At 36.4% G+C, this 10893-nt stretch overlaps 1 long non-coding RNA gene across 1 annotated transcript in view; it reads right to left on the reverse strand.

The window, feature by feature from the left end:
• Positions 1-9393: 9393 nt before the first annotated feature.
• Positions 9394-10893, reverse strand: part of LOC107835566 (uncharacterized) — a 10765-nt gene continuing 9265 nt past the window's right edge. Inside the window, exons 2-3 of the long non-coding RNA XR_001661361.1 lie at positions 10190-10197; positions 9394-9682 (exon numbers count right to left, since the gene is read on the reverse strand). This is a non-coding gene — a long non-coding RNA (uncharacterized LOC107835566). The remainder of the gene's footprint in view (positions 9683-10189; positions 10198-10893) is intronic.

Consider the following 10893-nt stretch of genomic DNA (forward strand, 5'->3'; position numbering starts at 1 on the left):
AACTATTTTTTTCCCCATCAAATTAATCAAATTAGTAAATTTACAATGCCTCTAAAGACTTAAGGAAAGCCCAAATGATAATGCGATAAACGTTTTAAGTTTCTAATAGTTCAAGATGTGTGCTTTTTGGAGGCAAATGTATTTTAAGCCAACACCTCAAATTCACTGCTTTCCTGTGTGACATTTTTTTATTTTATTTTATTTATTTTTTTTGTTCAGAGCTTCATATTAGATTCAGACCAAGTCAAAATCATCATCTCAGTATACAAGAAACAGAGACTATATGCTGGCACTGCTTGATGAGATAACAGATGAACCCGAGCCAAATTGGATGAAGTGGTGTCATGCCATTGCAGTATTTCTAAAACCTCTGGCAGCCTGTCATCTTCTGGTTTTTGGCACATGCTGTGGAGGACCGTAGCCAGTTCCCGAAACAGCAATGTTAAAAAAATGGCAGGATATGTTAGCTGTAATTAATTTATCTAATAGAGAATTTGTTTTTCAGTTGTGAAAAACATAAGACACTGCCGACCAAAACAAATCCTCACACCCATGTGGAAATACTCCATGTTGTTTTCAGAGCAAACGGAGCAAACACAATTTGGGTGAGGGGATTTCTTAGGCAGATAAATATTGCAATTTTAAACATTGTAAAACCTGTTTTAATATCTGTTTTTAGCACTGAAGCAGAATGTGCCTTGCATAAGGGTCAGACAGCAGGCCAACATCCACATGTAAATACTGTAAGATATTGTAATGAGGCTCGAAAGTCATTCATTTCTCAGTAGAGGACCGCTAACAACTTGAAGCATATGGGGGGAAAATCGCAAACCAGTGTTGCTGGCAATTCAGCTGTGATTATTAAGGAACACCTGTTTGGCTGGCTGGCAAGGCGACTCGGGGTCCTGCTGAATAGCAGCAGGCTAATGAAGGTCTTCTCAGCTTAATTGTTTGGGCTATAAATAGTGACGGAGAGAGGAATGGAGTGCGGCGCCACACTCCCCCCATACATTCGTTGAATGAGCTATTAGAGGGTTGTTGTTGTTGTGGATAATGAATAGAACAGAGAAGGTATTCATGTAATTGCCAACATTATCAATTACAAAACAGTCATTAACAGTAAACTGTAAGATATTACTCTGACACATGCATAGTTGGATGTGGTGGTTTATAAAATGTGAAGAAGCCTAATAATCTCCCATTAATACTGGCGTGTTAAAGTGCTATTAAAATAGCTAAAAATGTGTTGAGTTATGAAGTTGAACTGTAGCTTTTAGTCCAAATGCAAATAAAGGTCTTTCTCATAAGCAATTCAAATCATGGCCAAAGTGGGGGGTTTTTTGGGTTTTTTTCTCCCCTTTGGTGGCCTCTACTAATCCGATTGCTCATATTGCCACTCCTCTGACAGAACCCCATTTTAGGTCAAATTAAATGCAAAATGCATTGCTAATTGCAACATTATCCAAAAAGGTTTTCCTGATGACTTTCTGACAGAAGACACAATGAGGATGAAGTAGAATCATCACTTTTTTTTTTTTTTTTAAATTGTGTTTGAAGTGTTGCCAGTGCTCTGTCTGCCCTGCTGTTCAGGGGTCACCTTCATTGATGTTGTTCAGATGCATTTTGCTGGCTGTGTTTTCCAGGTTAAGCTCTTTCAAAGGGAGATGCAAGATTTTGATAAACTTCCATATTTTACTGCAGGTATAAACAAAACTGTATTTTAAAATTTGAGTTAAAGGAAAATTAAATGTGTTGTTCGCACAAACAATAAGATTCATGAGGCTTAAACAAAAATGCAATAAAAGAACAACCCAGTGCAGCACATACCAGACAATATTCAAAAATTACTTACCCAACACTCTAAATTGTCATATAAATTCATAAGAGCAAGAGGTCATGCTCTATTTCAATAATCATTACACTGACAAAATATCTGTGAACCTCATAGGTTTCCTGACAATGTAAACAATAAATGATAAACAAAAAAATTGTACTGAACATAAAACAAGAAAGGACACAAGACATACGTAGTTTTTAAGGGCTTTTTCAAACAATGTCAAAACAACAAAATAGAAATAATCCTTGGAGTAGAACAAAAGGGACATTTCTTAGAATTGTACTATTTCTCTTGGAGCTACCAGTGTTTGTTTGGTTTTAAGTTCAGTTTTCCAGACTGTCCAGTTAATTTTAAGCTTGTTTTAATAAGACTATTGAAACAGAATCAGTATGTTTTGTTAGGCATCAATCCCCTTGGCGTTCTTAAAAAGTTATAGTAGACCTCTTCAGAAGTTAATGTCAAATCAGCCAGTATGAAAATTGGAGCAAACACATGTGAAATGTGTTTGCTTTACAACAGCAATGTGATGCCATTTTAAAAAAATAACTAAACTATGAAATATTTAAGAAGTTACCTGTTAAGTATTGGAGTTTTAAGGTAGGACCAAACTGCAGACATGAACTCGTGATAATCATGATTTATTAAATGGAAGCATAGAAGACACACAAATCTCAAGGTAACTGAGAGGCAGGAAAAACGAGGAACGTCACAGAAGGAGCCTGGCAGGGACGGGCGAAAGTTAAATACTGAGGGAGAGGTGGAAGTGACAAAGAAACCAAAATAGCTAATCAGATGAGAATTGAAAGAATCTGAGTGAAAGCACAGAGGACATTCAGTGGACAATGAACAGCTGAGAAGGGAGGAAAGCTGCAGCCTGAGAGAAAGGTGAAAGAGAAACAAAGCAGAGAGGACTGGAGGGAATAAACTCTGAAACTGATATAAATAGTATGTAACACTAATCTAAGAAAAAGAAGTCCAAAACACAAACTACAACAATAAATCAACTAACACAATGAACAAACTAAAAGCCACGAAAAAGCAAATAAATAAGAAATGATCTAAACAGGAACATTAGTTCAAACCAAATTTCTAGCACCTAAGAGAGTATCTAAACATTCTTCCTTTAACTTTTTTTTCTTTTACTTAATGCAAGCTTCTGTTCATCTGTTGTATTATACATCAATGCTAGCCTTCCAGGACTGTTTGAAGCTTGCCTTTTGATGTTATATTTTCTTATCTTTCTTGATTCTGAAACAATTGTATTTTTCATTCCACTGTGATGGGGCACACATGTAAAAACACATACAAAACTAAATTTAACATGTAAAACAAAACAAAAACAAAAAAAAACAAGATTTGCAGTAGTCTGTGAGGGCTGGTGTTCCTGCAGAATCATAACAGTTGATTGTCAGCTTTTGTTAAAGGCTTTTAATATTCACAGAGACACTCTGATGGGAATGTGATCTTTGTTGTTTAGTGGGACAAAATGTATGATGGTGTCTCTGATAACATTGCAGTACAGAGAGATGAAAAGATCTGGACTGAAGATAAGCCTACATTTATTGACATGAGCTAGTAGGATGCCCTTCATCCTGTTTTGTATTTTACTCTCAGTGCATGATGCTATATTTATATCTGTGTATGTGTACCTTGAATGTTGCCATGTACAATAAATGAGCTGCTGGCAGGCAGTGGGAGTAACACTGAGATTTAAAAAATGGCTTCTGCCTTGTCTTCAAGCTCCCCTGTCAAATACAACAGTTTGCAAAAGTATGGCAAAGAAGAGGAAGCTAAATATCACCAGTGTCTGTGTGGGAGAAGGTAAATACATGGCAAATTGCAAAGTGTTCCACTGAGTATTTTCTGTCTCCATAGGAGCAGAGAATGATATTACACAAAATCCCTCGGAAAACTCGAGTTGTGACACAATGTGTGGGGTGGAATAACTATTGCTTACATATACTCTAATTTTTAGCCAATGAAAAACGAGCCAAAATAACGTTCTTTGTAGTTGTTTTTAGTTGCAGCTGTATAATTACTGTTAAAAATAATTATGCGTAAGTTACCTTTTTTTGGAGAACACTATGCTTTTTTTGGTTCTAATCCTTTAATAATCCTTAAATAGTATTGGCAGCTTTATTTTTAAGATAATTACAATGGCTTTTTTTTTTCTTTGCTGTTTTACTCCAAAAGTGTAAGAAGGTCAAATTAAACTAGTGTAAATGGTCATATCAAATGGTACAGAATCCTGTCTTAAGTAAATCAAATAAGACAGGGTGATGTACGTCTTTGCTTGGATTATATTCATAAAGAAAACTATTTGAATGCTTTCTTGAACTAAATGAGTCTTGAACTAAGTAAATCTGAACTATAAGGCCATGTCAAATTTACAGAAATCTTACAGAAAGCATAAATGTAGCAGAAAATATATAGGTAAAGATAAAAAAAAAAGGTTGAATATTTGTATCGGCAAGTATTTAAATGTAGTAACAACAGCCGTCTTGCTGAGAGTCCAAGAATCTGCCTAAGAAGACTAAAAGTCCTAATTTCCTTCTGTTAGCATTTCCCGAATTGTTTGTGCTTCTAAATCCTGATTGAACTCCTCCTTGACATTTGGAGAACCTACGAGTAAATCAACTCAGACATTATAAAGATTGCAGACTGCTTGCTGTTTGTCTTTTTTTAAGCCAGACAACTTAAGAGTGATCTTGACATCCAGCTGTACATGTTGCTACCAGTGTAAAAGACCTCAAGGCAATGTGATGAAAGGTTACTTAAACTTTGGCTGCCACACTCAGTCAGTATCTATGATGCAAAATCTATTCCTTTCACCTGGAGCGGTACTCTATGACGTAATGTCTTGCACGGCCTGTTTTTTCATGGAAGTCACAAAATTCCATTTTGCCAACTTTGCCTCAAGACAACAATTAGAATTTAAGTACGAAATAAAGTAAAACAGCAGGTGGTCTTTTAGGGAGACGTACAGCAAACCAACAGGTTCCCCCCGGGGACCAGTCCTTTCAAGCAGCAGCCTCTGGACCGCAGTATGCCTTGCCCCCGTCTCTCTCCGTGTGACCGACTCTGTTGAATCCCTTAGAAAAAACAGGGATTCAGAACACTTTCATATAGACAAGCTTTTACTTAGATGCACCTGTTATTATTTTTGCACTCTGCAAAGCACTTTGTGTTCTGGCAACTTGTTCCTGGTGTTGCCGCGGCGCGTTACATATAGTTATCACATTTTAATGCAGTCTCTTTCTCTCACTGGCCTCTACATTTCATTAGTAATGAGGAATGATGGCGGTTTATAGAGAATCACTCTCAGTTACACTGCTATGTTTTCCTGGTATTGGTGAATTATTGATGCATAAAATATGTCTGACTGGTTAACAACTTTGAAGGAATTTATGGAAAAGTGGTGTCTGAAGTATGTTTACAATTTTCGCACTGCACAACCTATGGTGGGGAAGCGTAAAATATGTTGCTGTTTTGACTTTCATTCATCTATTGACTAATAAAAATCTTAACTATACAGGAAAAAAAAAAAAAAAAAACTTCATAAATATGGCACTGCAGCAATGAATCAGTATCAGTCAGTAGCTTCGTTTGCACAAACATTGCTGGGGCACTCAAGTTGCTTTCTGTGTCTACTGCACATTTAATTATGTAGGTCATCATTTGTGCACGGTAGACTTCACTGTTTGAAAACACCCAGATTACTTTAAACACATATGCCACAGTTCATACTAAATTCTGAACAAAAACAAAGGGATGTCATTCATTTTGTATTTATCTTCGGCAAGTTTAAACTTCTGCTCATTAAGCCTGTTCCTTTTCTAAAACATTTTAAACTGCAAATCTATGGGAGATTATGACAAAAAGTTTGTACTGGCAGTGTGTTTTGCATGCAAACATAAGGCTGCAATTTATCTTAATTAGTTGTAACAATTGTTGATGAAATTCAGCTTGAGACACACGACATCAAGCTTTTCTTTCAGCCATTCGTTCAGAGAATTAGTTGTAGAAAAGAAACATTTAAAAGACCTCTGTCATCCCCAACGCACAGAAGGATTGAATTTCTGATGCACGTCCAATCCTTCGCATATTTGCACAAGGACAATCTTTTCTTATATTTTTCCACAGTTGTTCTTCTATGCTCAGTAGAACAGACACTGATTTACAGTGTTTGCATGTAATCTCTTAAAATGTAGAAAGCAGATTTAATGAAATAACAGCAGTCCTAAAATAAGTTCATGAGAAACACACGCCCTACATGTAGTAGCACATTTATGATATAGATTAACTAAAGCAACTGTCAAACAGGGCTGGAAATCAGACATGGAAAACAGTGCAATTTAGAACAAATATCTAGCTGTGAATTACAAAAAGCAACAGAATATGCATACTAGTCTGGGGATTAGGGATTGTGAATGAGTATGACTTTGACTCACGTCACACTTAAGTCACAAAAACAGATTTGAGCATTGGACTTGTGCCGATGCAAGACTTGACTTACACTCAATGTCTGGAACTGTGGCTTCATTAGTAGTCTGTATTTCACTTAATCAGTAAAAATAAGGCAATAAGTACAAAAAATAGTAAGGGATTATTGTTGTTTCCTCTGTCTAGTCACCGAGCAAATGTAACAGTAAAATGTTCCCGGATTCAGGATCGGAAGCCATGTTTTAAATTGCTTTATTCCTATCTTTTTCTGTTTTTAACTTTCCGAAGGATCTACTGACATCTCAAAATGCATCACATATTTATTTGTATTTATTTTACTATCATATCAAAGTGACATGATGTTACTGCATGCCACTGCATACTGCCAGTGCATGGCATCAAGAACCAGTGAGTGCTTGGTGTCACGGTAACATCAAGCACATTGTGCAAGGGCTTTCTGTACTGTTTCTCAATAATACATGTGCATAAAAGGAAGCAAAGGCAACTTCTAAACTCATGTGTTTTTAATGCCACCATCAAGGAAGTATTTACAGTAATTAAGCCACAAGTGCAGCTCTGACAGATGTACATATATTTTCATCTGAAAGAATGTGTTTGGAGTTTTTAAACAGAGACTTTCACACACAGTTGGCTATTAATGATTCATAACAACCTGTTCACTTTTGTTGTAGCTTCATTATATTCCCCCATTATTGCCCCTCAAGCTGCATATTGAATTAAATGACTCCAGGTCTTTTCAAGCCAAAATCAACTTAACTGGCCAACTTGACATCCAAGTCTCTCATTTTTGCATCATTCTTTTCTTCTATAACAATATTTCCCTATGTGCTGTATTCAGAAAGGTGTACCAAATCCTCAAAAAAAGAGAAAAGAATCACTATTTGCAATCTTGGCACCATTTTTTAAATGAATTATGGGGGAGAGGGGTATGTAAAATCAACTTTATTGAGCTGTATTTCGTGTTATGATATTCCCTCACCAAAAACATACTTGCAGATTTTCAGAACTATGTAAAGCGAAGGCAAAGCCAACAGTAAAATAATGAGATACTTGGCTGACATGTTTGTACAACAATGTTTAACGTTGAAGTTCATATAAATGTTTGATCATCAAATACGGTGAGGCAGCTGCTGACCTAATTAAACTGCATCACAGTTTTGCTGACTGGGTTTCCTGTCTTCTATCAGGAGGACAAACAAGGCCGGCTTTCCTTGTTTGACATTTTATATAAGGAGTCGGCAACAGGAAATAAATAATTGATCATTGATAATTAGGTAAACAAAATTAACGTTTTCCACAACAGACGCAGATTAAAAGCATTCTTATGGTTTCTTCATCTGCCTGAACACCTGTGTATTTTATATTATGTTAAAAAAATTTATTTACTTTTGTGCTTCGTTTGTTTTGCATGTCTCATTAAATTATATAGGCTCATGAATATTTTAATTAGTTCATGGGCATTGTTGAGTAAATTCAGTCTTATATTTCTGGAATGAATTTAGTCTAACTATTTCACTTAAGTACTCTTCAGTCTCTTTAGACATGTTTAATAATACATGATACAACTTTTCTCAGAGTCAAAAGGCACCAGCATCTTGCGCTTCAAAAACTTTAGATGCAAATTTATGCTTATATGTGTTAGAGGGCTTGGAAATTCACAGCACATAACAGCACTAACAGAAACTGAAGCTATTTCATCAGCCGGACTTTCACAACTGCTGTGCATTCTACTTGGAAATCTGTAATTAGTCACAACATGTGAGATTTCTCTTTTGCACTCATTCTCTTTAATTTAGCAACATGTAATATATGTAGTGATGTTTTTTTTTTTTCATTGGCCGCTCTTTACCAGTGTTATTCATAAGGCTTCTAAAAAAATTGATTTCTCACACCCCATGTTGCATCTGGCGCAGACTGACAGGAGTGGTGAACCAGGGGGAAATGTTCGGAGAACACGGCAGTAATATCCAGCTGAAAATAAATGTCAGCAATAGGGTGGAACACAACACTCCAACATAGTGTCTCTGTTCCCAGAAGGGAATGTAATAGGGCTGTGACATTTAAGCAAAGCAAATAAAAAAAGTAATAAAGCCCAAGAACACTGAACAACTGAGACAGACGTACAGGTGTGATCAAACAGGTAATGCAGGTCACACCATTTACCAAGTGATGTCCTTGTAATTACTGCTATCATGCACTAGTTTGTAATTAAAAAAAACAATGCTAAAACAATTCCCATCAGAAGTTTACTGACAGCATGAACACTGTTGCTATATAAAGTTTGTACATTATGTAATTGAAATATTCTGTTTTTCAGAATGTGATCATGCAGCAAACAGCTTCAGCAAACTTTGACAATGAGAGAGCAAGTTTACATTTACTTCACACTTAACGAGTTAATTTCCTGACAATATTTGCAAAAATAAATACATTTTATAAACTCTCATCTAGTATAAAATGATCTCTTCTCCCATATAATCTCCTCATATACGAAACAATTCCACACTATGCACAAAGTTTCTGCCAAAAGTCATGTGATAGCTCTGCGCTGCAAATATTACTGGGAGACTTGTAAATATTTTAGGCTTGTATTTATAATTTTGACACTGTATCGATTTGAGTTAATAACCTAAAAGTCATGTTTTTGGACTATGGGAGCCATTCATGAATATACTAACTATGGAGAAAGACAATCAACCCAGAACCTTCCTGCTGCAAGACAACAGTGCTTCCAACTGTGCCACCATGCAGTAAATTTTTTAAGATTAGAGGTATTGTTAGTTTGCGACCGAAGAGAAAAACAGACTGGAGCCAGCAGTTGTAGAGTACTCAATACTTTTATCTTTAGTTTAGTTCAGTACAGTACAGTACAGTACAGTACAGTACAGTACAGTACAGTACAGTACAGTACACAGCATGGCATATCAGGTCACAACAAGAAGAGGGAGAATCTCTCTCTCACCTGAACCACCTGGCTTTTAAAGGATTGGCTCCCACCAGGACTAATTAGAGGGGTGGAAACAATCACATTTTCAGAAAGAAAAAACATTTGCACTAAACTATAACTATTCCTACAAAACAAATGTCTACACAGTTACAATTAGCTCAAGCAAAACTAGAAACAGAAACAATCTGGGCCCAAACAAAATCCAAAATACATCTCTGCTCCCTCTCAGAAAATGGATTTTCCCAATGAGGCTGATTGAAAACACCAGGTCCTTGTCAGCACTGCTCATGGGCGCGCTTCCATGGCAACATATAACCAGGTGACCTCAAAGAGATGAGAAGATGATTAAAACAAGTAAATAAATCAAACCACCTCCCAAAACAATACATCCACCCAAATAAACCAGAATATACAAAGCACACAAAAAACAGCACCTGTTAGGGAGGGGGTAAATCCCTCACAGGTATATTGGGTGATTGTTTTGTCCCGCCAATAGGTTTTCAGAAAACTGTACATTCACTGAAATGGTAAATATTTAAAACCTAGAAAATGCTTCATTTATTAAAAAAAAATATATAGGAGAAATAAAGAGAAGAAAGGATAACAACAAAACGTGCAGTTACCATTAGTGGCTATACTTTCCCTGTCAGTGTTATTGATGGCAGGCTGAACGTCTCCAAGGCTTCACGCATCCATGTGTGACAGAATGAGAGAATCCGGATTGTCAGTGAGAAAATATTTGTGTTTATCAGTCAGCACAGCTAGCTTCAATAAAACGCAGTCTGTTACATACTGTAGCTAAATGGCATGCCGCAATGCCTCCTTCGTTCTGATTGCTTCCCCTTGCACTGTCCCCTGTTGTCCCTTTTGACAGAGAGGCTTGACGGATAGATCACAGAGATGCACAATCATTGCATGGTAGAGACTCGGATGGAGTGCACCCATTATTCTAAAGCAAAGCTGTCTGCCGTAGCAAGGCCTGCGAGCCACATGGTGCCATGATAGATGGGGACCATTAATCAAGGCAGGACGGAGCCCTGAGATTGATGTGCAGAAATTCAAATGCTCAGGCAGCATTTGGAAGATTAAGGCTGTGTGGGTAAGGATGAGAGGCTAACTTTCTTTTGGAGAAAAAAAAAAAAAAATAGGTGTGATTGTGGATCAGCTGTCCTGAGGAGACACGTGATTTTCACCTAATTGGATGTAATTATGAACGAAATATCTGCAAAACATATTTTGAAGTAAGATTAAAATTAAGAGTATTTGTGTCTGTTGTGTCATTCCACAAAAAAAACCCCAAAACTTATTTGATTCATATTATAATACTTTAGTAGAGTTTGTTTTACTTCCATAGATATAAAGAAAGTTAAATTCATATAAACGGCCTTGATACCACATAAGGATAAAGAATAATTGCGAGCTGTTGTGCAATAACATTTTATAAACACCATTAGATTAGTCACCAAGTCATTTACATAGATTTTAGATTATTTTAAGTATATAAAAAGTTGCACCTATGGGGACCAAGGGAAGAACACCTGTGACCTCAGTCTTTAAGATGTTATATTGACCTCTAAATTTCATACACTTGAGTATATTGGAGCATCTGTTGGGATCTGAGGTAAGCCTTGTAATTGTTCTTTAT

This window comes from Poecilia formosa, unplaced genomic scaffold (assembly GCF_000485575.1).
Source record: "Poecilia formosa unplaced genomic scaffold, Poecilia_formosa-5.1.2 Scaffold13, whole genome shotgun sequence".
Classification (NCBI taxonomy): domain Eukaryota; kingdom Metazoa; phylum Chordata; class Actinopteri; order Cyprinodontiformes; family Poeciliidae; genus Poecilia; species Poecilia formosa.